The sequence below is a fragment of the Pholcus phalangioides genome, unplaced genomic scaffold, assembly GCF_987345545.1.
Source record: "Pholcus phalangioides strain wild (caught in Gottingen) unplaced genomic scaffold, Ppha-v1.0 ptg000172l_1, whole genome shotgun sequence".
Taxonomy (NCBI): domain Eukaryota; kingdom Metazoa; phylum Arthropoda; class Arachnida; order Araneae; family Pholcidae; genus Pholcus; species Pholcus phalangioides.
Genome location: NW_028301637.1, coordinates 4,213,640 through 4,240,725, shown reverse-complemented (window position 1 = coordinate 4,240,725; position 27,086 = coordinate 4,213,640). Strand labels below are relative to the sequence as shown.

The 27,086-nt window shown below is 37.5% G+C and overlaps 1 protein-coding gene across 4 annotated transcripts in view; it reads left to right on the top strand.

Annotated features, from left to right (window-relative positions):
* LOC149063586 (uncharacterized) overlaps positions 1 to 27,086 on the top strand; it is a 163,501-nt gene that overhangs the window by 94,763 nt on the left and 41,652 nt on the right. For 3 of the 4 annotated variants that reach the window (XM_089255679.1, XM_089255681.1, XM_089255680.1), the window contains one exon: positions 23,126 to 23,192. The exons of the other annotated variant lie outside the window; for it this stretch is intronic. The gene's annotated coding sequence lies outside the window, so the exon portion shown is untranslated. The remainder of the gene's footprint in view (positions 1 to 23,125; positions 23,193 to 27,086) is intronic. 4 annotated transcript variants of the gene reach the window in all.

The window sequence follows — 27,086 nt, the reverse complement described above, 5'->3', positions numbered from 1 at the left end:
AATATTTATCGGCGAACCCTACATAGACTGACCGTATGCGCCGGTTTTCCAGGACGCTCTGGTTTTTTTGGCAGTACATGTGCTGTCCCGAAAGCACTTTTCGGAAGGCTTGTTTCGATTTTAATTAGGCGATATTAACTTCCAAAGATATTCAAACGCTCTCATTTCGGCATCTTCCGAGCCCAGATGCTGTCGTACGTTCTCTTCTTCTGACAACATGGTTTCCTTCTTCTCCCGTGCTGTCAATCAACTGCCAGTGGGCGGAGTCGGCTTTTGTTCAAAGTCTGTTAACAGAAGGGGGGAAGAGAGAAGTTTTTCCTTTCCCTTCGAGGTATAATTATGCTTACAGCATAATCGATAACTACCTTGAAGGGAAAAAGGTAAAACTCCCTCTCTCACTCTCTCTCTCTCCCCTTATGTTATCAGACTTTGAACAAGAGACGACTTCACTCACTGGCAGTTGTTTAACAGGACGGGGGAAAGAAGGAAAAAATATTGTCATAAGAAGTAAACTTACGACAGTATCTGGGCTCGGAGATGCTGAAATGAGAGGGTTCTAAAAACCCAAGATATTTCGGGATTGCCAAAATAAAGTGGATTGGGTCAGACAAGATATCTCGTGCTTGCCGCTGTAAAGGTTAACAGATTAAAAAAATCCGGCTTCCAACGGATGATAAAGTTGAATTTTCTTAACAATAACCATTTTGACCAGGCCAGAGGTTCTCTACCAAGGTTCCACTTTAACTCGGGGGGGGGGGGGTCCTTGAAGAGGTTTCAGTGGATCTGTGAGCTTGGATGATAAACAACTAATATAATTTTTATTTCATTTCATGAAGAATATTATTCTGTAAAGGGGGTTCCGTGACGGTCAATTTTATGACCCTGGGGATTCGTGGCCTCCCCTGCACAAGGGATCTGAGGAACACGAAAGGTCAAGAACCCCTTGTCTAGGTTATTATGTAACCAGAGGATAATTGTTGCCTATAGGTCATTATGACTTTCACTAAGGGGCGGGCTGACAGAAGTCTAACCTCACGTGTATGCCATTTTCGCCATCGTGCAATAATCAATCAATCACGTGCATGCCATTCTCGCCATCGTGTAATAATCAATCAATCACGTGCATGTCATTCTCGCCATCGTGCAATAATCAATCAATCACGTGCATGCCATTCTCGCCATCGTGTAATAATCAATCAATCACGTGCATGCCATTCTCGCCATCGTGTAATAATCAATCAATCACGTGCATGCCATTCTCGCCATCGTGTAATAATCAAACAATCACGTGCATGCCATTCTCGCCATCGTGTAATAATCAATCAATCACGTGCATGCCATTCTCGCCATCGTGCAATAATCAATCAATCAATCAATCACGTGCATGCCATTTTCGCCATCGTTAAACATTCCGCGCGTATCTCATTGTGGCCATCATGTAACGATCGCGCATATATCATGGTGCCTATAGTTCAAACAACAATCGGCGTGTATGCTGTCATGAAAATCGTGTAACAATCGGCCGCGCATCATTTTGTGAGCATCGATTACCAACCGCGTTCTCACACAAGGTGTATCAATCCGTTTTACGCCATCGTTTAACAACTACGTGTGTATGTCATCGTGGCCATCGCTTGTGTGTGCGTGTCATCACGTGTGTTGTGTGTGCCATCCTGGCCACAGTTGAACGGTCACGTCGACGTCGTTGTGGCCATCGTTGTAACGATCGTTTAGATGCCGTTCTTCCTTGGAGCGTTAGGTAATAAGAATTTCGCGGGAATAGGGCGAGAGAACAATTTTTACAGGAATTGTCGTTGTAATGTACATAGTTATGTCGATTCCGTCCTTCGGTTGGGCGTAATAACGATAACAACATAATCATAATCCGACGAACACATAAAAAGGATGTGTTCAGCCAGCCAAGGAGGGGCCATTTTCGAGAGAACATCTTTTCCAAATATAATATTCATCCGCGTTTGTTTGCCTCGGGTTACGATCAGCGAGTTGTAAAGTGAGGTTATTCGTCATGGCCACTTTCATGTGGCTTCGGTTATGGCTGAGGTCGAGTTTCGGTTATCGAGGAAACAACATGGCTCCTGGCGCAGACTAATGGAATATAGTCTGGTAGGTTAAGGGGGAATATCACGCGCTCGCTATGGCTGTGTAAAATGCCATGTGGTGTAAGGTAACAAGTTGTTCCGGCATGCTGCTTACGCACACAAGTCCGGGTTTGTACGTCTCTATTGATTTTTTTCCTTTGAAGAAGTACAGGGTGTTTCAGAAAATTCGATTTCGACGTTCCGCACTCGAAAATTTTACCCCCACATAGTTAGCCCCTGAAATTCCACCCAGACATTTTGCCCTTGAAATTTCACTTCGGACTTTTCACCCTCAACGTTTCGGTTGAACTGCCCTGAAATTTCAGTGCGGACATTTTGGCCTCATGTTTCGCCCCGGACATTTTGCCACCGATATTTCACTTTGGACATTTTGCCACTGTCATTTTGGCCTGGACATTTCGCACACACATTTTTTTTTAAATGCTGTGAAATCTCGATATTCTGTAGACCAAAAAAAAAAATATCGCTGCAGAGAGAAAAATATCGATACATTGATATATATATCATCATCATATCACGCATTACCAAATTCATGCGTTTGGTGATATTCTATCCCAAATCGATGTTGCTAATGCCAACAGATAATGCAGCTATGAACATTTATTGTATGCAGTATATATCATTATTTTTTTCTTGATCACTTGAGTGATCCGTAGCACAGTTCCCGTAGCACTTAAGCGGCCCGTGTGGTACATTTATAGATCGCTCAAGTGGTCGGCGACATATTTGCAGATCACTTAAGTGACGTATGGTACAGTTTCAGATCACTCTAGCGGTCCACGGTACATACCCACATGACTTGAGTGACCGACGGGTTCATTCCTAGATCACTTGAGTGACCCGTGGCACAATTCCAGAGCACTTAAGTGGCTGGCGACCCGTTTCCAGACTAATAACGCGGCCCCGCACTCTTCTAAAAGTTGAGCACCCTTGCACTGAAAGATATGCGTGAAGGGATTTGCGACTCTCTCGTAAACTGTTTTTGCTACGGTAAAGGGGTTATGAAGGTTGACTCTTTGGAGAACAATATACACATCGTATTGTCCGAAGTCCAATATTTGATCTGGTGACGGCATCCAAAGTGACATTTAGAATTGACGCTAGTGATGAGCGGTTTGGCTATTGCAGCCCAATGATGACATAATATTGATCTTCGAAAGTCCCCTTCTCGGAAATCAATATGGTGGAAACTGTTGAGTTGAGGATCCGATCTGTGTAGAATTATTCACTGACAGCTTCCTCCTTTTACGTTCTTGATGCATATACATAGATCGCCATTCTTTTTGTTACACTGATATGGATATGTGTGATCATTTCACGCACGATGGGATCCGGATCTAAGTATTAAGTGCCTGTTTCAAATGGCAGTGTGTAAACTTCTCCATGATCGGGGCCCTCTTCAAAACGGTTGGTACGGTGGCAAAACGTCCCGGTCGGTTTGGATGATAATTTGCATTAGGGCGAAGGTGCGCAACTTTTTCAGTCTATGGGCCAGATATGCGGTGTTTCTGCCGCTCTCGGGCCAGAAACCTGTATGTGTGTGTATGTATGTATATGTATGTGTAGGGGTAACCATATGAGCCGTATTTTACGCGGGACATTTCCGAAAATGCACAACTCTTTTATAAAATGTCACGTTTTTTTTTTCTTATTTCCAACAGGTCTATCAAGAATTTAGATTATTTTCTAGACTTATGAATTATACTACGATAATTATGACTCTAATCATAATTAATTGTAGTCATATAAATGTATTCATATTCACATATTTATCTGACATACGTTTTTTTAGTGAATCACATTGTGCGACAATGTAATTTTATCAAATTCTACTTGTACAATAATCAATATATCGGCTCCGACGTTTGAATGTTTACTCTACCCATGTTTGCGCTGTGGAAGTTATTTTTTTTTAATGTTTTATAACTTGTGTAAATGTTTTGTAACACGTGCAAATTTTTCAATAGGGATACACATTCGCGTTTCACACACTACAACTTAAGTAGCAAAACAAGCTATCCAAACAGCTGATAAAAAAAATAAGGGAACATTTTTTTTTGTACATTGGTGTTTCTGGCATGCGGTGCACGATATCAGCACCTCTTAGAGATAGAAGGCCTCTGTAGTCTGCTTGTGACGTCAGTAAGTAGTCCATTTTCCGCAGATTATTCGGGAAAAAAAAATTCCCTGCTCGTGCCAGTATCATCGTTGTGAGAAAAAGAGATGATCGGGCTCAGAATTGGCGATTTCTATGCCCCATATCCAATCACTATGCGGTATTTGTGAGCCAATCGGGAAGATTCTACGCCAAAATAAGAAGAAACGAAACAGGATGCCGTGTTTGAAAATGTGGCAAACTTGCTAATCGACCTTTCTTTCTTAATCAACCTGTATATGAGTTACTTACGCCGACCCGTCGAATCACATTCGCCATACGGGGGTTTTCCGGAGGGTGTATTTATTTTCTTCAATTTAAAAAAAAACACATATGTAAACATATATAAATATATATGCATTCTATCCCCGAGAGCACCATTGGCCCCCAGAGGTTAATAATTCCCCTTACAAAACAATTTATATTGCATTACATTTAAAATAACCGATTACTATTACAGCTTACATTATACCTCGGGCAGCACCATTAACATCACGTGAGCAAGAATTTGATGCTCCCGGGGTTGTTACATTAAGACGTCATTATTGCTTTAATAAATATACATTAATATACATACGTTTTATCAGTCTCCCAAATGTTCAATATGTGATCCATTCATATTATGTAACATCGACTGGAACATACTGACGCAAACCAGTTCGAAATAATATAAATGTATTCAAGTAATATGACATGAATAAATAAAATTCCTAAAATGACATGAATGTATTCAAAAACTAAAATGACATGAATGTATTCAAAAACTAAAATGACATGAATGTATTCAAAAACTAAAATGACATGAATGTATTCAAAAACTAAAATGACATGAATGTATTCAAAAACTAAAATGACATGAATGTATTCAAAAACTAAAATGACATGAATGTATTCAAAAACTAAAATGACATGAATGTATTCAAAAACTAAAATGACATGAATGTATTCAAAAACTAAAATGACATGAATGTATTCAAAAACTAAAATGACATGAATGTATTCAAAAACTAAAATGAAAGTGTACAAAATTTTAACCTTTTAAATCACCCTGTATATGAAAATCAAGGACCACACACCTCTCTACACTTCCATCTTGCACGAGGGACACTTGTATTTCCTGCCATTGGTGATTTTTCTGCAATTTCAGCGATAGATGGCAACTTTGCTTTCCTTCGACAACTTTTTCTCTGTAATTAGCAACTTTAATTTCCATTGACAATTTTTTTTGGTTGTGACATTACCTAGCTACGGTACATTCTTTAAGCTATAATTGGCAACTTCACCTGAATTTGAATTTTTTTTTTTTGCGATAAATGGCGCCGCTATACAGTATGAATCCTCCCTATTTCTCCCCATATTTTTATTGCACATTGTTGTAATTAAGGAAATATGGTTAGCCGCAGGAATTTATCTTCTGTTTTGATAGTTTCATACCAGAAAACCTTTCGCGGGCCGGATTAAACCCCTTTGTGGGCCGAATTTGTGCAGGAGGTTGTGCACCCCTGTATTGGGGGAACTGGCAACCGAATTTCGGAAAGGAGATTTTTTTGCTGGTCCACGAATATTTTCTTCCAGTTATTTATTTTTTACTGGTCCGCAAATTGTTTCTACCACATTATTTTATTTTTTGAACGTCTGCAAACTATTTCTGTCATAAGGTCCGCAAATTATTTATCCTACTTAGTTTCATTTCCTCATGATTGTTTTTTATTTGTGCTGGTCCGAAATATTTGCAGCCATACATTTATTTTTTACCGGGAGGTCCTTAAATTAGCTCTCTCTCCTATATTTACGATATATTTTTTTTTAAATTAAAATTATTTCTCCTATTTACGGTACTTGCTTTTGGAGGTTCTCGAATTTCATCCTTTCCCCCCTCCATCCCCTCTTCCTATTTATTTAACACTTCTGCAGGTCCGCATATTAATCTTTTAACATAGATTTATTTTTGCCGGTGTCCGCAAATTATTTCTCCTACCTTTGCCGATCTGCAAATTATTTCTCTTGCACGCACGCACACCACATTTGCTGGTCCGCAAATTATTTCTCTTGCCTTTACCGGTCTGCAAATTATTTCTATTGTCATTTACCGATCTGCAAATCATTTCTCTAGCATTTACCAGTCCGCAAATTATTTCCCTTGCATTTGCCGGTCCGCAAATTATTTCTCACGCATTTGCCGTTCCGCAAATTATTTTCCCTGCATTTGCCGTTCCGCAAATCGTTTCTCTTGCATTCGCCGGTCCGCAAATTATTTTCCCTGCATTTGCCGTTTCGCAAATTATTTCTCCTGCATTTACCGGTCTGCAAATTATTTCTCTCGCATTCGCCGGTCCGCAACAACTGCCTTCACCGGTTCGCAGCTGTAGAAATATTGGGAAACGCTTCTTTTTACATCGCTTCGAGTTGTCACAACGACTCCCAGAGCAGTCCTGATTCAGCTTTTGAATGGAAGCGATCAACGAAACGAACGAAATTTCTGAACTCCGTGATTTCTGTTTCAAAATCAATCCTCTGGGATTAGAAAAGCCTTCCTTCCGTACAGACTGGCCATCCCAGAAGGGTTATGATTTTGTGATCATTCTGTGATCTGTTGTGAGGCGTCTTAGTGATGGGGGAAGGAGGTGGTGGCATTGCTGTTTTGAACTCCCACAGTAGCTGCTACTAATGATGATGTTCCAGATAAGTGGAGAGCCATCATTTCCAGAGTAGTTGCTCGCAGGAATGAGATTAATCATACTTAAATACTAATTTGTCAGGATGATTGCTAATTAGCGAGTTGCTGCTAATTAGATATCTGTGAGTAATTAGCCAACGGAAGCAGCAAAATTCATATCATCGGAATAAACAGAATTTTTTTTGTTCAACTTCTCCGCATCGTTATTGGAAACAAAAAAAATTTCGATGCTTCGTTAATTTGATTATAATTTTTTTTTCCGGTGCTACTTTACCACACACCCCCAACTTTGGCCATATATCGCCATACGGCAATTTCCCACCAGCGGAGTTGGGTGGGAAATGAAAGCTCCATCCACATCAGTGATCGCCCCAGGCTCGGTAGGTAAAGAACTTGCTTCTGACGTTCTCGAATCCGTGGACCTTGATGGTAACCTTCACGTAGCGAACATCTTAACACTGCGCCACTCGGGCATTTTTTTTTCCGGTGATATAAATTGTTTAATAAATTTTCGAATATTTGAAAGTTTTTTCTTATGTATTCGAGACTAAAATTTTTGTATAAATACAAATAACGGCTTCGGAAAATTCACCGCCAACAATTCGTCACCGTGCAATTCACCGCTAGGGAAATTCGTCGACAACAGTTCGACTCGAGCCAGTAAGTGAGCGAGGATTGACCGACTGAGTGAATCAGTAAATGACACAGTAGTCAGTCGGTGAGTGACAGAGCGAGCGACCTGGAGATAGAGTAAGTTATCTAGGGAGTGTTTGTGTCATGATGAGCGACCCAGTAGTAGACTGAAGAATCTAGTGAGTAAGCGAGTGACAGAATGAATGACCTAGTGAGTATGTGCTTGATATGGTGATTGAGTGCCTGGCAGAGTGGGCGACCTAGTCAGTAAGTGAATGACTTGGTGATTGAGTGCTTGTGACAGAGTACCTAGTCAAGAAGTGACAGAGTGAGCGACATGGTGAGTTAGTGGTAGAATGAACGACCTAGTTGGAGTGAGTGAATGACAGAGTGAATGACCTAGTTGGAGTGAGTGAGTGACATGGTGAGTTAGTGATAGAATGAGTGACCTAGTGAGCGAATGACAGAGTGAACGACCTAGTGAGTAAGGGAGTGACCTTGAGAGCAAATGAGCGACCTAGAGATCAAGTGAGTGACCAGCCTACTAAGAGAGTGATCAAATGAACTGGTGAGTAAGTAATATAATGAACAATCTAGCTAGTGAGTGATAGAATGAGCTACTTAGTGATTGAACTTATGAAAGAGTGAGCTAGCTCTAGTCGCAAGCTAGCTTCGCTCATTCACTCAATCGTTTACTTGCTCACTCGATCAGAGAGCAGGGAGACCTACAACACGGTACTGACATAACATAAAAATTCAAGCATTCACCATCTTCACTTCAAAAAAAAAAATGGAAGACCGATGGCAGCACCAACAAGAATACGAAACAAGCTCAGTTCTGACAACAACATAAATACGTTAGGACCGCACATACACTCAGAACACAAATTCCGGCATGTGCAATGCGTTAGAAATTCCGTAGAGGAATGCGTACTAGGTGCATGTACTGTTAAGAAGAAGTAGTAGTAGAAGCCCCCCCCCCCCACTCTTACCCGTGAAAATACGTGTCTTCGCCGATCTTTATTTTTTTTCCATCATCACGAGACGTTTTCTCAATCAAAATGTCGGATGGTTAACATTATCAAACGCTTTTGAAACATCGGGGGAAAACAAATGCGTCGATTCCCTTAATTTTGAACACCAGTGTATTTAATTCAAGTTTTGTTTAAAAGAAAAAGGTACTTCAAAAAATATTTTCCTCTTACACCCCTTAATATCCAAGAAAATGGGTGGAATAATATCCAGCGGTAATTTTCACGCGACCGATTTCGCAATCCTTTCTCTCCGTCGGTGCCAAAAGTCCATTACGGGAATTTCAGTGGCGTATCATAATGGAATCAAACCCGGAAAAGAAGGGCTGTCATGACAAGAGGAAAGAGAGAGATGAGTATTGAGGAAACGAAAGAGGAAAAAGAAAAATCACTCGAGATTACGACACTGTCTTTTCTTCACGAAATTGAGCGAAACCTTAACGCGGACTTCGCGTGCCCAAACGCACTAAATAATCTCTCCACATGTCCTTTATTCTTCCATCCTTGGCTCCTTTTTTTTTGGATAATTTGCACTGTTGAATGCTCCGACAGCTCGGTGATGGCTTTCGTTGGGGGGGAAAAAGAGAATTCCTTCAATATACTTTCCAGAGCGGGACTCCATCGTAGAGGAAGTCATCCACAATCAGTGTCGTGAACTGTGTACTATTATAACTGTTTTACGTTTTAGTCACACTCACTTTGCTCCGAATCGTCACGATGGAGCATTTTCTTTTTAACCCTCTTCCATGATAATGATGATTCCGAGCACATTCTGGTAACGCGCCCAGCCTGTTAATGAGCTAAATCCAGTTGCGTATTACACCGTTCGTCGACGTTGTAAGTGTATAGCGTTTATGAACTTTCTGCGTTATTTTCGAGAGAAAAATGTCACAGTAGTCTCTTAATGAATCCTTTACTTAGGGATTAGTGTTCTCGGAGGTGGAAGCGGTGTTATGAACTCCTTTGGGAAAGTATATGCTAAAGAATATCGCTAGATATGCATACCTTGCGGGTTGCATACCATGACGTGAAACCTTAATGTTTGGTTTTATAAATAAACAAGCCACGCGCTTAAATATGCAGTTGGTTGTGTGTTCCGTGTTTTGATGAGGACTAAATAGACTCTAACTATCGAAATGATCTCACCCGTGGAAAGACGCTATAGACGGGTGTCACAACAAACTGATTAATTGAGTTGGTGTCTTTCTTTATTGAGTGGTACGTAAAATGCACACACACACACACAGTCAAACTTCCTTTTTAAGGGAACGCCTATATTTAAGGGATGGATGTCCTGATCTGAATAGGAACTTATTTACCTACCTGTGAATAAGGGACAACTATATTCACACACAAGGGACGGGTGTCCTGATCTAATAAGAGACACCTCTATTCATAGGACGGATGTACTGATCTTTGAATGGGAACTTATTAACCTGTGAATAGGAAACACCTATATTCACGGGACGGGTGATTTGTCCTGATCTGTGCCTCTTTGAATAAGAGACACCTCAATATATGGGACGAATGTCTTGATTGGTGTCACACCTGTATTTATGGGCTGATCTGTGTCTCTTTGAATAGGATCTCATTTATCTCTGAATGAGAGACACCTCTATATATGGGACGAATATCTTGATTGGTGTCACACCTGTATTTATGGGACTGATCTGTGTCTCTTTGAATAGGATCTCATTTATCTCTGAATAAGAGACATCTCTATATATGGGACGAATGTCTTGATTGGTGTCACACCTCTATTTATGGGACTGATCTGTGTCTCTTTGAATAGGATCTCATTTATCTCTGAATAAGAGACATCTCTATATATGGGACGAATGTCTTGATTGGTGTCACACCTCTATTTATGGGACTGATCAGTGTCTCTTTGAATAGAATCTCATTTATCTCTGAATGAGAGACACCTCTATATATGGGACGAATATCTTGATTGGTGTCACACCTGTATTTATGGGACTGATCTGTGTCTCTTTGAATAGGATCTCATTTATCTCTGAATAAGAGACATCTCTATATATGGGACGAATGTCTTGATTGGTGTCACACCTCTATTTATGGGACTGATCTGTGTCTCTTTGAATAGGATCTCATTTACCTCTGAATAAGAGACATCTCTATATATGGGACGAATGTCTTGATTGGTGTCACACCTCTATTTATGGGACTGATCTGTGTCTCTTTGAATAGGATCTCATTTATCTCTGAATAAGAGACATCTCTATATATGGGACGAATGTCTTGATTGGTGTCACACCTCTATTTATGGGACTGATCAGTGTCTCTTTGAATAGAATCTCATTTATCTCTGAATGAGAGACACCTCTATATATGGGACGAATATCTTGATTGGTGTCACACCTGTATTTATGGGACTGATCTGTGTCTCTTTGAATAGGATCTCATTTATCTCTGAATAAGAGACATCTCTATATATGGGACGAATGTCTTGATTGGTGTCACACCTCTATTTATGGGACTGATCTGTGTCTCTTTGAATAGGATCTCATTTATCTCTGAATGAGAGACACCTCTATATATGGGACGAATATCTTGATTGGTGTCACACCTGTATTTATGGGACTGATCTGTGTCTCTTTGAATAGGATCTCATTTATCTCTGAATAAGAGACATCTCTATATATGGGACGAATGTCTTGATTGGTGTCACACCTCTATTTATGGGACTGATCTGTGTCTCTTTGAATAGGATCTCATTTATCTCTGAATAAGAGACATCTCTATATATGGGACGAATGTCTTGATTGGTGTCACACCTCTATTTATGGGACTGATCAGTGTCTCTTTGAATAGAATCTCATTTATCTCTGAATGAGAGACACCTCTATATATGGGACGAATATCTTGATTGGTGTCACACCTGTATTTATGGGACTGATCTGTGTCTCTTTGAATAGGATCTCATTTATCTCTGAATAAGAGACATCTCTATATATGGGACGAATGTCTTGATTGGTGTCACACCTCTATTTATGGGACTGATCTGTGTCTCTTTGAATAGGATCTCATTTACCTCTGAATAAGAGACATCTCTATATATGGGACGAATGTCTTGATTGGTGTCACACCTCTATTTATGGGACTGATCTGTGTCTCTTTGAATAGGATCTCATTTATCTCTGAATAAGAGACATCTCTATATATGGGACGAATGTCTTGATTGGTGTCACACCTCTATTTATGGGACTGATCAGTGTCTCTTTGAATAGAATCTCATTTATCTCTGAATGAGAGACACCTCTATATATGGGACGAATATCTTGATTGGTGTCACACCTGTATTTATGGGACTGATCTGTGTCTCTTTGAATAGGATCTCATTTATCTCTGAATAAGAGACATCTCTATATATGGGACGAATGTCTTGATTGGTGTCACACCTCTATTTATGGGACTGATCTGTGTCTCTTTGAATAGGATCTCATTTATCTCTGAATAAGAGGCATCTCTATGTATGGGACGAATGTCTTGATTGGTGTCACACCTCTATTTATGGGACTGATGACCTGATATACTTATATATCTCTTTGAATAGAAAATCATTTGTCTCTGAATAAGAGACACTGTATTCAAGGAACGGATGTCCTGGTCTTTATATTTTTTGATTGAAACTTATTTTCCCTTTAATAAGTAAGGGACACCTCTATTCAAGGGACAGATGTCCTAATCTATCTCTTTAAATAGGAACTCATTCACCTGTGAACAAGAGACACCCCGTATTAGAGGGACGAATGCCCTGTGTCTCTTCGAATAGAAACTAATTGACCTTTTAAAAAGAAGCACCTCTATTTAAGAGAAAGATTATCAGTCCTGATCGTTGTCTCTCTGTATAAAAGACACTTCTATTTATGGGATGAATGTCTTGATCGGTGTCACACCTCTATTTATGGGACTGATGTCCTGATATGTGTCTCTTTGCATAGGAACTCACTTGTCTCTGAATAAGAGACACTGTATTCAAGGAACTGGTGTCCTGGTCTGTGTATTTTTGATTGGAACTTATTTTACCCTCTAATAAGGGACACCTCTATTCAACGGACTGATGTTTTGATCTGTGTCTCTTCGAATAGGAACTTATTTAGAGTGAATAAGAGACGTGTATATTAGCTGTCCTTATTGGTATCTCTGTATAGAAGACACCTCTATTTACATTACGGATATCCTGATCTGTGTCTCTTAGCGATGAATAAGAGACATCTCTATTCAAGTAACGGATTGTCCGGATCTTTGTATTAAGAAGTCTAAATAAATACCAACCGTTTAACCGAAGCTCTTCTGCATTCTTTACGCGGAATCGTGCCGATTCTCGGTTGTTTGTTGTTTCAAAAACAATGTTCAAGCATAGCTAAATTCCCTCGCAGACCTGTTAAATCTGTAGATTTATTTGAGAACCTGCATGGATATCTTTTCGGTACATTAAATCAAGGGAAAAAAATGGCTATATATTAAGAAAAAATCCGCTTGGAGTTGTGTCTTCAGGGACGAGTAAATTCATTTTGCGAGACCTTTTCCTAACCCTAGCCTCCTTTTAGCATGAAGTTTTTCACTATATACATCAGCCTGGATATCTGATCCCCCCGAAACAAAATGGCGTCTCTAAGGGTTTTTTTTTATTCTCCCCAACTTCTCCACTTTTTTTTTCTTTTGTTTTCTAGAGAAATATCCCCTTCGGCTCTCTGTGTAGGTCTAGCAATGGGGAGTGGGGGAGGGGGAGGGGAGAGCCCCACTCTACTTTCCTCACTTTTAAGGGAGAAGGTTTCAAATTTCGGTATTTCGCCTTCTAAAATAAGGACATACCCAGGAAAATGCGTCCACACAAGGTCCCACGAAACAGCCAAAGTTGGTTTTTTTTTTTCATAACTTGTAGGGATGAGCGCCATTTTGAAAATCCGAATACCTCGATATAACTATATTCTGCGGGCCAAAGAAAAAATATCGTTGTAGAGGGATTATCGTAATATTATCGAGAGTCAACATTGTCATATCGCGTGCCACCAAATATATGCTGTTGTTGGCATGCTTTCTAAATATGCGTTGTTAGTACCATCAGAAAACGCGCCTTAAAGTATTTATTCGTCACAAAAAACTGTAATTAATTTAGTTGGTAATAATTTAGATTCATTCAGATGCACCGCTTCTGTAAACAAGCTTATTGTATTTGCACTTTTGTGTCTTAGGGGCCATTCAAGTATTATGTAAGCAGATTTTTAGCCATTTTTGACCCCCTCCCCCCCCCCCCCTTGTCAGCAAAATTTCGTCAGCAGCTTAGAATATTTCATATCTTCAGAAAGAGGGGTTGGTGACGTAAGCAACTTTCAAACCCCACCTTCCCCTTTGTCATCAAAACTCAGCAAATCCGAAAGCCCCCCCCCCCCCGATGCTGACTTAATACTTGAATGACCCTTACAGAGAAAGTGGCAAATACCAACAGGTTTATCAACATAAATTCTAATGATCACGTGGTGTAAAAACACCGATGTTGTTCCTGGAAGAATGAAAACAAGGGACGAAGTTGAAATCAAATTCAATACGATTTGGAGCGAAATATAAAAAAAAATATTGTTGTGTAGCTGTTTCAAAATCTTTTAAAAAAAAATTATCGTTATAGAGGGATTTATCGTAGTAGAGGATATCGCTGTATCGAAAGATGCTTAACATTAGACTATAGGCAATTCCAAAGAAGATTTGAAAAAATATCGTTGTAGAGGTTTCACTATATTTCCGTACTTCTATGCCAACATTTCCCAACCTATGGTCCGTGGACCAGAGGTGGTCCTCGCCGATGGTGTAGGTCATAGTTTGCCAACCCTCTTTGTCCCCATCACCCCCTTCTTCAGAAATTTTTTTCCCCCATCGCCACCAACGAAATTGAACTCATCGGATCCTATGTTACACCCATAGCTTCTACCGCCCCCCCGGAACATTCCATCGCCCCCCAGGGAATCACTGTTGTAGGTACGATTGATGGGCTTAGTAATAACGATATGGAGTTAAATAAAAATTACACCTTCATAAGTTACATATAGTAACAATTTCATATACATAGTAACATATAACATGTAACAAAATAGCGTGTATTAACGTATGTAGGCTCACATATGTCATTCAGGAAAATGCAGTCTTAAATCTCGGATATCACTAAAGCTTGCCAAAACATGCAATTCGTTACCTTGAATGCAATTTGATAAAATTGCTGAAATGTGGAGGAAATAAACGACTGCTACAAACCACAATTAAAAAATGTATTGTACAAAAAAAGTGTTCGAATGAACAGATGACCCTATTTCATTGAGAAAAATATGGTAACTGGGATTTTAAATTAAATAAAATACGGGACATTACGAATTGCCACATTGGCTGAATATGCTCGAAAATGGCATGCTTTCGTGCTGCTTTAGTATCATGTGTATCACGGGCCTAAAAATTGCTTCGGAGGCTTGCATATCCGTGGAAATGCGTAGGAACAGCGTTCGGATGCGTATTTCACCTCTTGAAATTTTCTTTTTTGCTTTTCAAGCAGACGACCTCAGTTTTTCAACTCTTAATTGTGAGGTTGAAATTAACGGAATTCCGAATAGAAAAATTTCATAACAACCCTGGAATATGTTTCAAAGACTTCACAATTCTCGAAAAAGGAAATGAGTATTACAGACAAATAAAAATGTTCAATTTAGATCAAAATTCCATGAAAGCAAAAAACAGTTTTTAGACCATCTGGCCACCATCGAAATTGGTATACGCAAAAGAGACTCTGTGTGCCCTTCGAAGATTTGTACATAGCATTAAAGAACTGAGGCTTCTGTTTTCTTTCGTGTTGTTTGTGTTATATGTGTATATTTTCTTTTCGTTTTCTTCTTTTTACGAACAAATTCAAACAAACTTTAGGTCAGAACACGTATGCGCATTTCCAACATGTACTACTAATTTGTTAGAAGTTCCGCAGGGGGATATGGATGAGGTGCATATTTGGTTCGGTAGTAGACGCCTTGTGGGATATGCATTAACACGCCTAGTGGGATATGCATCATATCAGTTGTGGGGGGGGGGGGGGTTTGACATTTTTCCCGCTTATTGAAATCCTTGATTTTAGAGCGTAGCAAATATTTTTAAGTATGTTCATGATTATGCCTTTTTCTTTTTTTTCTTTCTTTTAATTCTCTTACTATTTTCTTTTTTTTCCTTTTATTACCTTCTTCAATTTATATATATATATATATATATATATATATATATTTCACATTTCTATTATTTTCGTTTCTGTTTTTTTTTTTGTTTGTTTTTATTATTTTTTTTTATCATTATTATTATTATTGTTTTATTTTCTTTGAAAACCATTTTCCTCTTTTGTACAAAGTATTATAATTTTTTTTTTTGTTTTCCACGGTAAATATGCTGATTGTACCATCATATATGGCCCTATGTTATACTGTGTGGTGCATAGGGAGATGTCTTTGTGACACGAAATTAAAAAAAAAAGACTGGTTGAAAAGATTCTGGTTGAAAACTTGGACAACAGGTTTGAAGAAAATGCAGTGAAAACATTTTCATTGACTTTGGCGCAGTTTTGAATCCTATGAATGACATAACATGTGCAAAAACTTTCGAGTCCAATGATAAAAAAAAAATGATGCTCTGTATAACGGTTCAAAAACTAATTACAACCCAAGTTCTGATGAAGCAATGGACAGTTTAATTTGTCTCTATTTTAAAGGAAATGAGAATACCTTGTTATAAAGATGAAAATATGTTTTCCTAAAGACTTAAACGCCACTTAGACCTTAACGCCACTTAGGGAAGAATGGTTATTTGTAAAAGAACTATTACATAAATATATAATGAAGAAATGAAAATGGCAGAATTTTTTGCAAATATATCAGTTGGTGCAGAAAATGTGGTGATAACACGCCTTTTATGTACCCAGAATATAGAAAGTTGAGCATAATTGCCTTAACTTCGCCTCTTTCAACTGCATCATGTGAACGTGATTTTTGACATTAAATCATATAAACTCAGAAAAGAGGACTCAACTTGGATCAGGACACCCTAATAAGATTATCATGCGAAGGTCCTCCTTTCACTGTCACCGATGAAGGCGTTCACTGTGATATGGATTTTGGCTGTTAAGATGTGGAAACTAGAGAAAAATTGTTGAAAAAAATGCAACGAGTATATAAATATATACATATATATATATATATACGTATGATTAAGTTTGTTCTTGTGTTATCTCATAACTTTTTATATATATTTGTATCAAATCAATATTTATATTAATATAAGTGTTTCGATTGAATATTTTTCAAAGTTTGAAAGTTTTGACGTATGTTTTCATTTATGTATCGTTAATTTTACATAGGCTACGAATGTTGTGGTGTTTCATATGGTTTTCACGGTTTTTCAATTCCAATTTAAAATTATTTTTCACAGTTTAAAAAAATTACCCCTCATTTTCGAAAAATACCCCCTCAAAATTTGGGAGAGGAGTGAAATTACTCGTCATAAAAAAAAAAATTCGGATAACACTGCTTAGGAAAGAATTGTTGGACTCTTAGAAATTCTTCAGGACCTTCCTTGCTTTACCTCCTCTAGAAAATCGTCGAAGTCGTGCGTAACCTTCGAAATGCATAACAAGCATGATGCCTGCTCCCTCCGTATATAGTGCTATAATTAAATATTTTCCACTTTTTTTTTAATGATTTTACTCCTTTCTCTATCCATTAATTTTTCGCATTGCCCCGAATATCCAATCACGTACCTCCAGGGCCGGAACTAGATGGGGGGCAACTGACCAGGGTGACAAAATTTAGGGGGTGGCAGTTTTAGGTGGAAACAAAGAAAATCGTTATAGAATTACCGAATAATAAAGTTGCAGGGGCGACAAAATAATTTTTGCCCAAGGTGGTTAAATCATGTTTGCCCCGGGGACAGGGGCTAAAAATCCTAGTTTTCCCAGTGTCTAACAATCTATAATTTTTGCATTTTATAAATTTTATTTTTTCATTGGCTGATGTAATCCAATTTAATTATATTGGATCATCAATTATTTATTATTATTTTTTGAAACGTCCACGTTACTCTGATTCTACAATATGAAAAGAAACAATTTTAATCGAGAAATTCGTCCGATTCCGGAAATGATGATTTATTCCGCCCCCCCCCCCCGATATATTATAACGTTTTCGTATATATGTTAAAACATTATCAATTACAGAGATGGCCGGAGCCCCAAATTAACGTGAGTCTGCGAGCGTATGCACGTGCACATGTACATGCTCTCGAATTCCCAGCCCCGGGAGGAATTAGTTTTCTCGACGCATTTTGTGCAATTAATTGCGGGACTGGAACCACGTTCCCGCTTGAGAGAGGGGGGAATTCGTTCTTTTCCAACGTACTTTGCGCCGTTTATAGGCTTCGGGGCTAATATCAGTTTTAAGCCCGAAATATTTCACGAAATGATTTCCGAGCAAGCGAGAGAGAGAGAGAGAGAGATGTGTGGTGTGTTTTGTAATATGATGTTTAGATCGATATACGGTAGCCAGAAAAATTTTAGGAATTTCCCCCCTCCCTTTCTTTCTGAGACTGTGCACCGAAAATAATTTGAACTGAATTGATCTTCTTGTCGATCTTTTGCAGAAATTAATGTCACCGATTTTTGCTAAAATTAATGCCATCGATTTTTTTTTGGAAAAAATTAAAAATATCGATCTTTCGCAAAATTTTCAAATACTGATATAATCAATTTTTTCTTTTGCAGAAATTAATGTCATTGATTTGTTACTTATTCGTTTATTTTTGTTTGGGTGCTATGTAAGACGTGAATAACTTCTTTTTGATTGTTTTATAACAGCTGAATTATGTTCGTCTTAAATGACTGAAAATAACTGAATTACTTCTTCGGAGTGGTGTATAAATGCTTTAATTACTTCTTCGGAGTGGTGTATAAATGCTTTAATTACTTCTTTAAAGAACGTAATAGCTGAATTAATCTCTCGAGAGCCTTGTGAGAGTTCAATTATTTCTTGGATGAACTGTGTAAAAGCTGAATTAATTCTTGGAGGGCTATATGACTGTTCAATTAATTCTTGGAGGGCTATATGACTGTTCAATTAATTTTTCGAGAGCCATAAGAATTCAATTATTTTATCAATGAGCTGTATAAAGCAAAATTAATTCTTCGAGTGCCATATAATATTTTAATTAATTCTTCGCTGGGCTGTGTAAGAGCTGAATTGTTTCTTCGAGATCCATTCAACAGCTGAAATAAGGGTGTGATGAAAGTTCTCAATTATTTTTTCGATTTGATGCGTAAAAGCTGGATTAAAATTTCGAGGACCACATAACAGTTCAATTACATCTTCAATGAGCTAGCTGTATAAGAGCTGGATTATTTCTTCGAGGGCCATATGCGAGCTCAATTATGATGAGCTTCGATGAGCTGTGTAAGAGTTGAATTAGTTCTTCGCGAGCCACGCGAGAGTTCAATTATTCTTCGATGTGAGCTGTGTAAGAGTTCAATTATTTGTTTGATGCGTATAAGAGTTGAATTAATCATGAATTGATGTTTGTTGGAAATTTTGTCGCATTAATTAACACCATAACGTGAAAATATAACTCGCGAATTAAATGATTAAATGCATTACTTTTCGAGAGTGGTAAGGTTGGAGGCCTATAGTTATAAGAGCTGAATTAATCCCTCGAGCGCCATATGAGAGCACAATTAAAGTCGACGCCGCTTATTATAATCACGGATAATATTATCATTCAGAACTAATTTTTTCCTCTGTAGGTTATCGTTAGCAGTCCGCAATACTATGTAAGAGTAGACCAGTGGTTCTCAACCGGGGGCCGTAGGGCCCCCTAGTGGTACTGGGATACTTCAAGGGGGTCACGGAAGAAAATTTAGAAAGGGGCCATGACAGGTGGTTTGGAGGTCTGCAGAGAGCTGAGAAGAAAAATGAAAGTGTGAAGAAATAATGATTTTATATTAGTGACTATACACTTACAGAATCCAACAAAACCACCCACAAAACCAGGACCGTCTTAGGGCATGGATCCACCCGGGCCTCACCGCCTACATTTTGCAGCAGGTTCCCTAGGATGGGGTTTTTCGCAGGCCCCCGGCTAGATTTTCGCATACTTCTCCTGCATGTTAAATTTATAGTGTAAAAAACAAAAAATTATGAAAGCCATATGAGGCCCCGGGCTGCCGCTCTGTGAAGTCCCACTCTTGTGAGGGGTCATGCCCGGGGTTCTCATGTGCATGAGTGACCCCACCTTATGATATTTTTTATAGTACAATAAATTTTGAAAATAAGTAGGAAATGCGTAGGCTGTTTATTTCCAGCTAAGTATGGGACTACCATAGCATCACTTTGCCTAGGGGCCCCATGATGTTGAAACGGTCCGGAATAGAACTCGGATTAGCGGGGAGCTCAATCAATTCTTGCTCAGTGGTCTGGAGGCCAATATTATTTGCAAAATTTTCATTCAGTATAAATTCACTGAAAAAATCAATTCAATACGTATAAAGGATCTTGCTTCTAGATGAGGATCGAAGACTCTGGGTAAGACAGGGGGAGCCACGAGAGAAAAAAAATATGCTTCAAAGGGGCCACGGGCAAAGAAAGGTTAAGAAACTCTGCTCTAGACCACAGTTTCTCAACCTTTTTTTGTCCCATCACCCCCTTCTTCAGAAATTTTTTTCTCCCATCGCCCCCCAACGCAATCTAACCCATAGGATCTTATGTTATACCCGTAGCTTCTACCGCCCCTAGGACATTCCATCGCCCCCCCCCCCCACTGGTCCAGACGATGTTCTCTCCCCCTCCCCCGTTGCAAACATTTCACAAACTTAATGTCGTAATCGGTCTGTAATATTTGCTGTGATCCATGTACTTGTAGAGCTACTTTCGCAACAGCCTTCCTATAGTGAAAGCAAATGTATGACGAGAAAAAAAAAACCTTTCTTTTATCCATTCTTGATCAGTTTCTTACAGTTGACCAGATTCAAATTTCTTTTCCCGAGAGACTTTTTCAAGGGATCTATGAAACATATGCTACATTAAAAAAAAATATCGTAATTCGTGATATACATTAGACAGCCTGAATAACAGAAATTCAGGATTTCAGCTCAAAATGAAGAAAAGTACCGTTTTACAATGAAAAAAAAAAAAAGGAACGATATTGAACATTTTGCAAGCAATTATGTGGGAAATAAAAACCAGAGTTGTCCCGTTTTATCAACAGCCGTACGTCTCTTTCGACCAAACGGGATATATGGCCACCGTACTTGCAAACGGGACTTTTTCGAATACAGTTATCAATCAAGTCTCAATGTGATTACATTAAGCCGCGTGGGCTGTATTTCTTCGATGAGCTGTGTAGGAGCTGAATTAATTCTTGGAGGTTCGAACAGAAACACTGTAAAATTTATTTAATTCAATTATAATGGTTATTTTTTAATGGCTTTGTGAATGGGATAAAAATGTTGAATGCGTCAGAATTTATGCACTCAAAATTGTAGAAATTCACAGTAAAACCCCTCTTTCACGACCAAATAATAATTTCCCCTTGTACAATGAAAATATGCATTTCGAACCCCTGATTAAAGGCCTCCCCTCTTTTACGGACGAGTATAAAAGAGAGGTTTTAATGCATAAAACATCCAATAAAGTTCGTGGGCACCACTTTTTTTACACGTAGCACGCAAACCATCTAAAATTTCGTAATAGCACTGGGAGAGCAACATTTCTACATCTAACACATTCGTGCTACGGATGCGAATTCCATCTCATCATAAAAGAAAAAAAAAAAAAAGAAAAGCAAAGGGACCAACGACGAAGGTTATTTTTAGCCTCGGACATGAACTCGGGAAGCGGGTGCTTCGTAATTTCGCTCTCTCTCTCTCTTTTTTTTTTAAGGTGAATGACAAAAGTACGTACACGTGCTCATATTTCTCATCCCTCGTGAGCGACTCTTTAATTCTCTGGGATGAGTTTCTTCAGGCTCTCAAGATAACATTTTCGTCTTCTTTTTACTCATTTTCTTAATTTGTTTCTTAGGCTCTTCTTTTTCACCTTCGCTTCTCGGCAGTTTTCTTGGCATTTTGCCAAATGCCAAAAAAAGAAAAAGAGTTAATGGTTTTTTTGTGGGAATCTACAAATTTTCGGTGGTTGGGAATCTTCTAGCTGGAAAACATCTGTTTGCGGTAGGAGGAGTTTTTGCTCTTGTTCTTCTCGTAATGTATGGAGAATATATAGTTGGGCCTTATACAGTGTAGATTTATTAAATACAGGGGAAAGGCGTGTTATTTGTGTTATGCCACCCAACGCGAGCACGCACTCATACATGCTTTATTTATTTATTTCAGTTTTCTTCGTAAAAAACTAGATCCTACATATATCCACTCCCCAAAAAAAAAACTGCTTTTTGTTGTGGTCGTTTGTTGTCTCTCGACTGTTCTGTCGACAGTTGTGTTCCGGTATGAATTGTTGTGACCGTGTGTGAGGGCGTTTTTTCCTAATCTATTGTTGCTAAATGATTCTGTCGAGTAGCACACATTTGGGTATGTCTCTTTGGTGTTTTTAGGGTTGTTGAACCGTGTGTGTGTGTGTGTGTTTGAAGGATACATTTTAGAAATTCTGTTCGTGTTTTTGACCTCTCGTGATGTTCTGATGCCAGTGAATGTCTTATAACGGATGAAAAAATAGCTTTTAATCTCGTTTAAGAGTCCCCGGTGGATAGTTATCGGGCTTATCGCAAAAGCTAGGGAACTGATTGGTGAGGTGTGGCCGTGTCCTGATCCGTTCGATACTGACCATTAGCTGTCGAGTCTGTGGAATGACATTGAACCGTTATAACGGTCCCTTTGGAAATGTCATGAAATCACGAAGTTCTCACTGCAATATATATATACTGTATATATGTATATTTTGTACAGCAATGCATACGTGTAAGGTACGCATTTTGATTACAATGACCCTCTATCGACAAAAATTTGAATTAAAATTTTTTTAGGACAAAAAAAATCCTCTTTTTGTGAGAATAACTTTTTTCACGAACCTCATTCAAATATACCGATTCCTTCAATTTTCATGGATTTTAAAACTATTTTATGGGACACCCTGTACGCACAACGAGTTCCGAATCACCCTGTATATTTACAATATATGCACACTCAGACAAATTACAATTGAAATTTATTCTTTTTTTCCTTAATTCTTCGAAGCAAAAAAAATCCAAACTGTAATAAATTTGAGAAACTTTCCCGATTTCGCATGATTTTATACGTCGTTAGGCCCATTAATTCCGTTTATCATTTATCATAGCTTGTGAAAACTTTTGTTTGAAGGGAAATAGAATTTAATTTCTCTTTTCCAATTTATAATTTTCTTGGTTTTATAACCTGTTTTTCTTTTTTTGCGTAATTGATTAATTATTTAATTATCTTTATTTCTCGTTTTTTTCACAGGAGAAATTTTCGCCATTCGCGCGCGATGACTTCTAATTAAATATTTCAATTCTGGAGATTAAAGAAGGTAGGCAACATTGTAATTAATTTTTTCTTTAATGAGTAGATATTTTTAATAACTATACGGGGATTTTATACTGTTTTATATAATTATAATTAATATTATTAATTATGCTTGTGTTGACGGGTTCCGTGCAATATTTAAATAATTCTAGTTGTATGAAGTTTTTGAATGGCCGACAACAATATTTGTTTTTCTTCATAAAAATGATACTGTTTCGGTGTTGTAGCCTTTCCAAAGATATTTACAGTTTTAAACACATTACCTTTTGATATAAATTATATTTTTTTGTAACAACACCGTTTATTTTCCTTCAAACAATGGTTTGAAATTTTTTGTGCTTCATTTTTGAACAGTATCATTTTATATTAACTTAAACAATGCTCTTGAAACAATAATGCGATGCTCCATGAAATGCTTACATGATAATAATTATTCTATCAATCTTTCGAGACAATACCTTCCGATAAATGAATACCCGAAAATTTTTTTTTCGAACAATGTTTCATTAACAATACGTTATTTTGTCAATAAAAAATACATATAACAGAGTTTTAAAGTACTATACTCTCGACAGCACATCTTCAAACACTATGGTTTTACAGTAATGAACATGAGAGAAAATTCTTTTGCTAATAATGAATTTTGAAACAATGGCTGTACAATAATAATCTAACAAACAATGTGGTATGCAATAATAAGCTTACAAATAATGATATACGATAATAAACTTACAAACAATGGTTTTGTAATAATAAACTTACAAACAATGGTTTTGTAATAATAAATTTGAAAACAATTGTTTTGCCATAATAAGCTTACAAACAATGGTTGTACAATAAATTAATTTACATGCAATGGTTTTTCAATAATAAACTAGAGAGTTATAATCTTAGTTCTTTTATAACAATGGATCCTACATACAATGCTTTTATGACAATGGATCCTACATACAATGCTTTTATGACAATGGATCCTACATACAATGCTTTTATGACAATGGATCCTACATACAATGCTTTTATGACAATGGATCTTACACATGAAATATGAATGGATCTTCTATAACAAAATATCTACTTACAAACGGTTTTATCCAACAATGTAAAAACAAAGTTCTATTCAACAATTAAAAAAGGCAAACAGTTTCATCCAACAAAGTAAAAACAAACATTGCTTTTTCAACAATACACATTTCAAATGATATTAATAATATTAGTACTATTACAATTCGTATTAAACGATCCTTTTTCTCGTTAATAAATCACATACAAGTATACTTTGCCAACAATAGGTCTCATCCATAGAGTTATAATAGTTATATCTTTAGTCTATGGTCTCATCAGACATGCTTTCATGGTTCTGTAGCTTACAATATATTTTCCCAACAATATCTTTATCTACCGAATACTACGCAATCCGGGCAGATAATTTACGGTTATCGGAAACAGTAGGATCATACTTTTCTGTATTTGATCGGGGAAGGTTAGCCAAGTCGGAAGAAATAAGCACGTACATAAGTGCCACATGCATGTCAGTATTTGCATGCTAGCGCAAGTTATTTAGAGTCGATCGTTTCCTTGCGGAACTCGGCGTTTACTCATGATTCGTGGGAGCATGTCAGCCCCATTCGTTCGGATATAGCTTCAGTTGGATTGTTATCACCTAGTGACAATAAATCACAGTGTCATCCCGAACTAGGCTATATAACGGAATCCTTCCCATTACCACATTTACATTAATCGTAATTCACGAATGAACTTGATCAGTAACCAACAGTTACGAATTTTAAACAGCGCTTCCAAGTATTTATTCAATGCTTTCCAATAAAATTTGTTCGTTCCCAACCGAGTACAGATCGGGGTGTGGGGGGGGGGGTGCATATTTCGCAAATGCACCGCTATTCCGCGATTACACGATTTTTTCGTAATTTTCTCCACAGCCAATCACGTTGCTTCAGTCTCTACGATAATTTGCGTAGCTCTACGATTTCTTCATTTCCGTATCTGATCGCGGAACAGTGGTGCAAACAAGATACATTTCCACCCCGATGTTCCGCGAGGCATTTCAAATGTGCAATCGCGCTATTTTCACAATGTTATAAAAACGATTTTATTTTTTTAACCAACAAATTTATGCATTGAAAGCAAACTTAAATATTCAAACAGTTAAAGGAGGATAACGACTTCAAATTTCTGAAAATGTGATAGGAAATCCTTGCAAATTTTAGTAAAAAATTTCTCCAATTTCTCAATGCATTTTTCGATAGCAAATCGACTAAAAATAAACCGATAAAAATTATAGTATGAAAAAAATATCGTGCATGTTAATAATCGTAAACAACTATGAAATACTGTCGAATCCCGTTTTAACGAATACCGTTACAGCTAAAATCTCGTTTTAACGAATACCGTTACAGCTAAAATCTCGTTTTAACGAACACTTTTATAATCTCCCAAATAAGTTTACATAGAAACAATGCTAAGTAACCTGAAATTCTTTTATAACGAAATTCCGTTATAACGAAGTGATTCCTCCTGTCCCTTGGCGTTCGTTATAACGGGATTCAACTGTATTTAAACATATTTAAATATCAGAACTTCACAGAAGATTAAAGATGATATGCTAAAAGGAATTACATTTTTTATAACATTATTACTGGTCTTAATACCTTTTTTTTCCTACATATTTTTTTGTTATAATATATAATTGATTTATTATATACTAAATTTTTTCGGAAAAACATAAATACATTATAAATTCGATACAAAATGAAATATTCAAACAGCGAAAGGGGCGGATCACAAAAATCTGTAAATTTTAGTAAAATATTTTTAGAAGTTATCAAAATGCATTTTTCGATAGCAAATCGACTAAAAGTAAACAGAAAAAATTATTGTATAAATATATATATATATTACGCACGTTAATTAGTCGTGAACAGCTATAAAATAATTATAAAACGGAACTTAGGAAAAGAAAAGACAACTACGTTTTTTTATAACATTGTTCTTAATTTCTTCTGCATGCTTTTGTTATAATATTTAACTGATTTGTAATACTTTGTATTTTAAGAATCCGCAAAATGTATTGTAAAATGTATTGCATCAGTAAAGAGAATTAATAAGTTTAAATCATTTCTGGCGAGGAGTGGAAAAAAAAAATTGTAAAGCCTATCATGAGCTGGATTCAAACCTTGGTCTTTAGGTTTACAGCCCGATACACTGCCGCCTACACCACTTCAGTTGACGGAAAAAGGTCCTAAAACTATTCACCAAAAGCATGTACTTTTAGTGATTTTTTTTTTTCGAAATGTATTGCCACTTTCATCACTCGTTATCTCTCATTAACCACGGAATTTTAATCCTTCCCTTACACGAATTAAAAGGAATAATTTTGTTTGGCATACAGCGTGTTAATATTTCAGAATACATTCCAGTGATTACATAATATAACGAAGCCACCTTGTGACCGAAAGCACAACAGATCGTACGATATTAAAGTAGTGGGAATTATCGTAAACCAAGAAGAGACGTGATTGGTTGAAATCGTGTATAATCGCGGAATAGCGGTGCATTCACGAAATTAGCATCCGGGAGAAGGGGGGTGGTTGAGGGCGATTGCCCCTCCCAAGAACCGAATAAATGGAAAAATTTGTCTGTCCCGTAAAATTCGGGACGATCAAATAAACTTATGAAATCGGTCCTGGATCCACGCCTGTTTCCAACGCCACCTGGTGTGTATTTTTCAACAACAATTGGTGAAAGCACAAATTAATTAGGACTGAGTAGTATAAGTGATGTAATTTTCGTAAGTGTGGCGTCATATATTTTTGGAATTTGGCATGGAGTGGTGTTATGCAATGTAATGTTGTCTGGTGAGTTGCGTGCTCTATGGAGA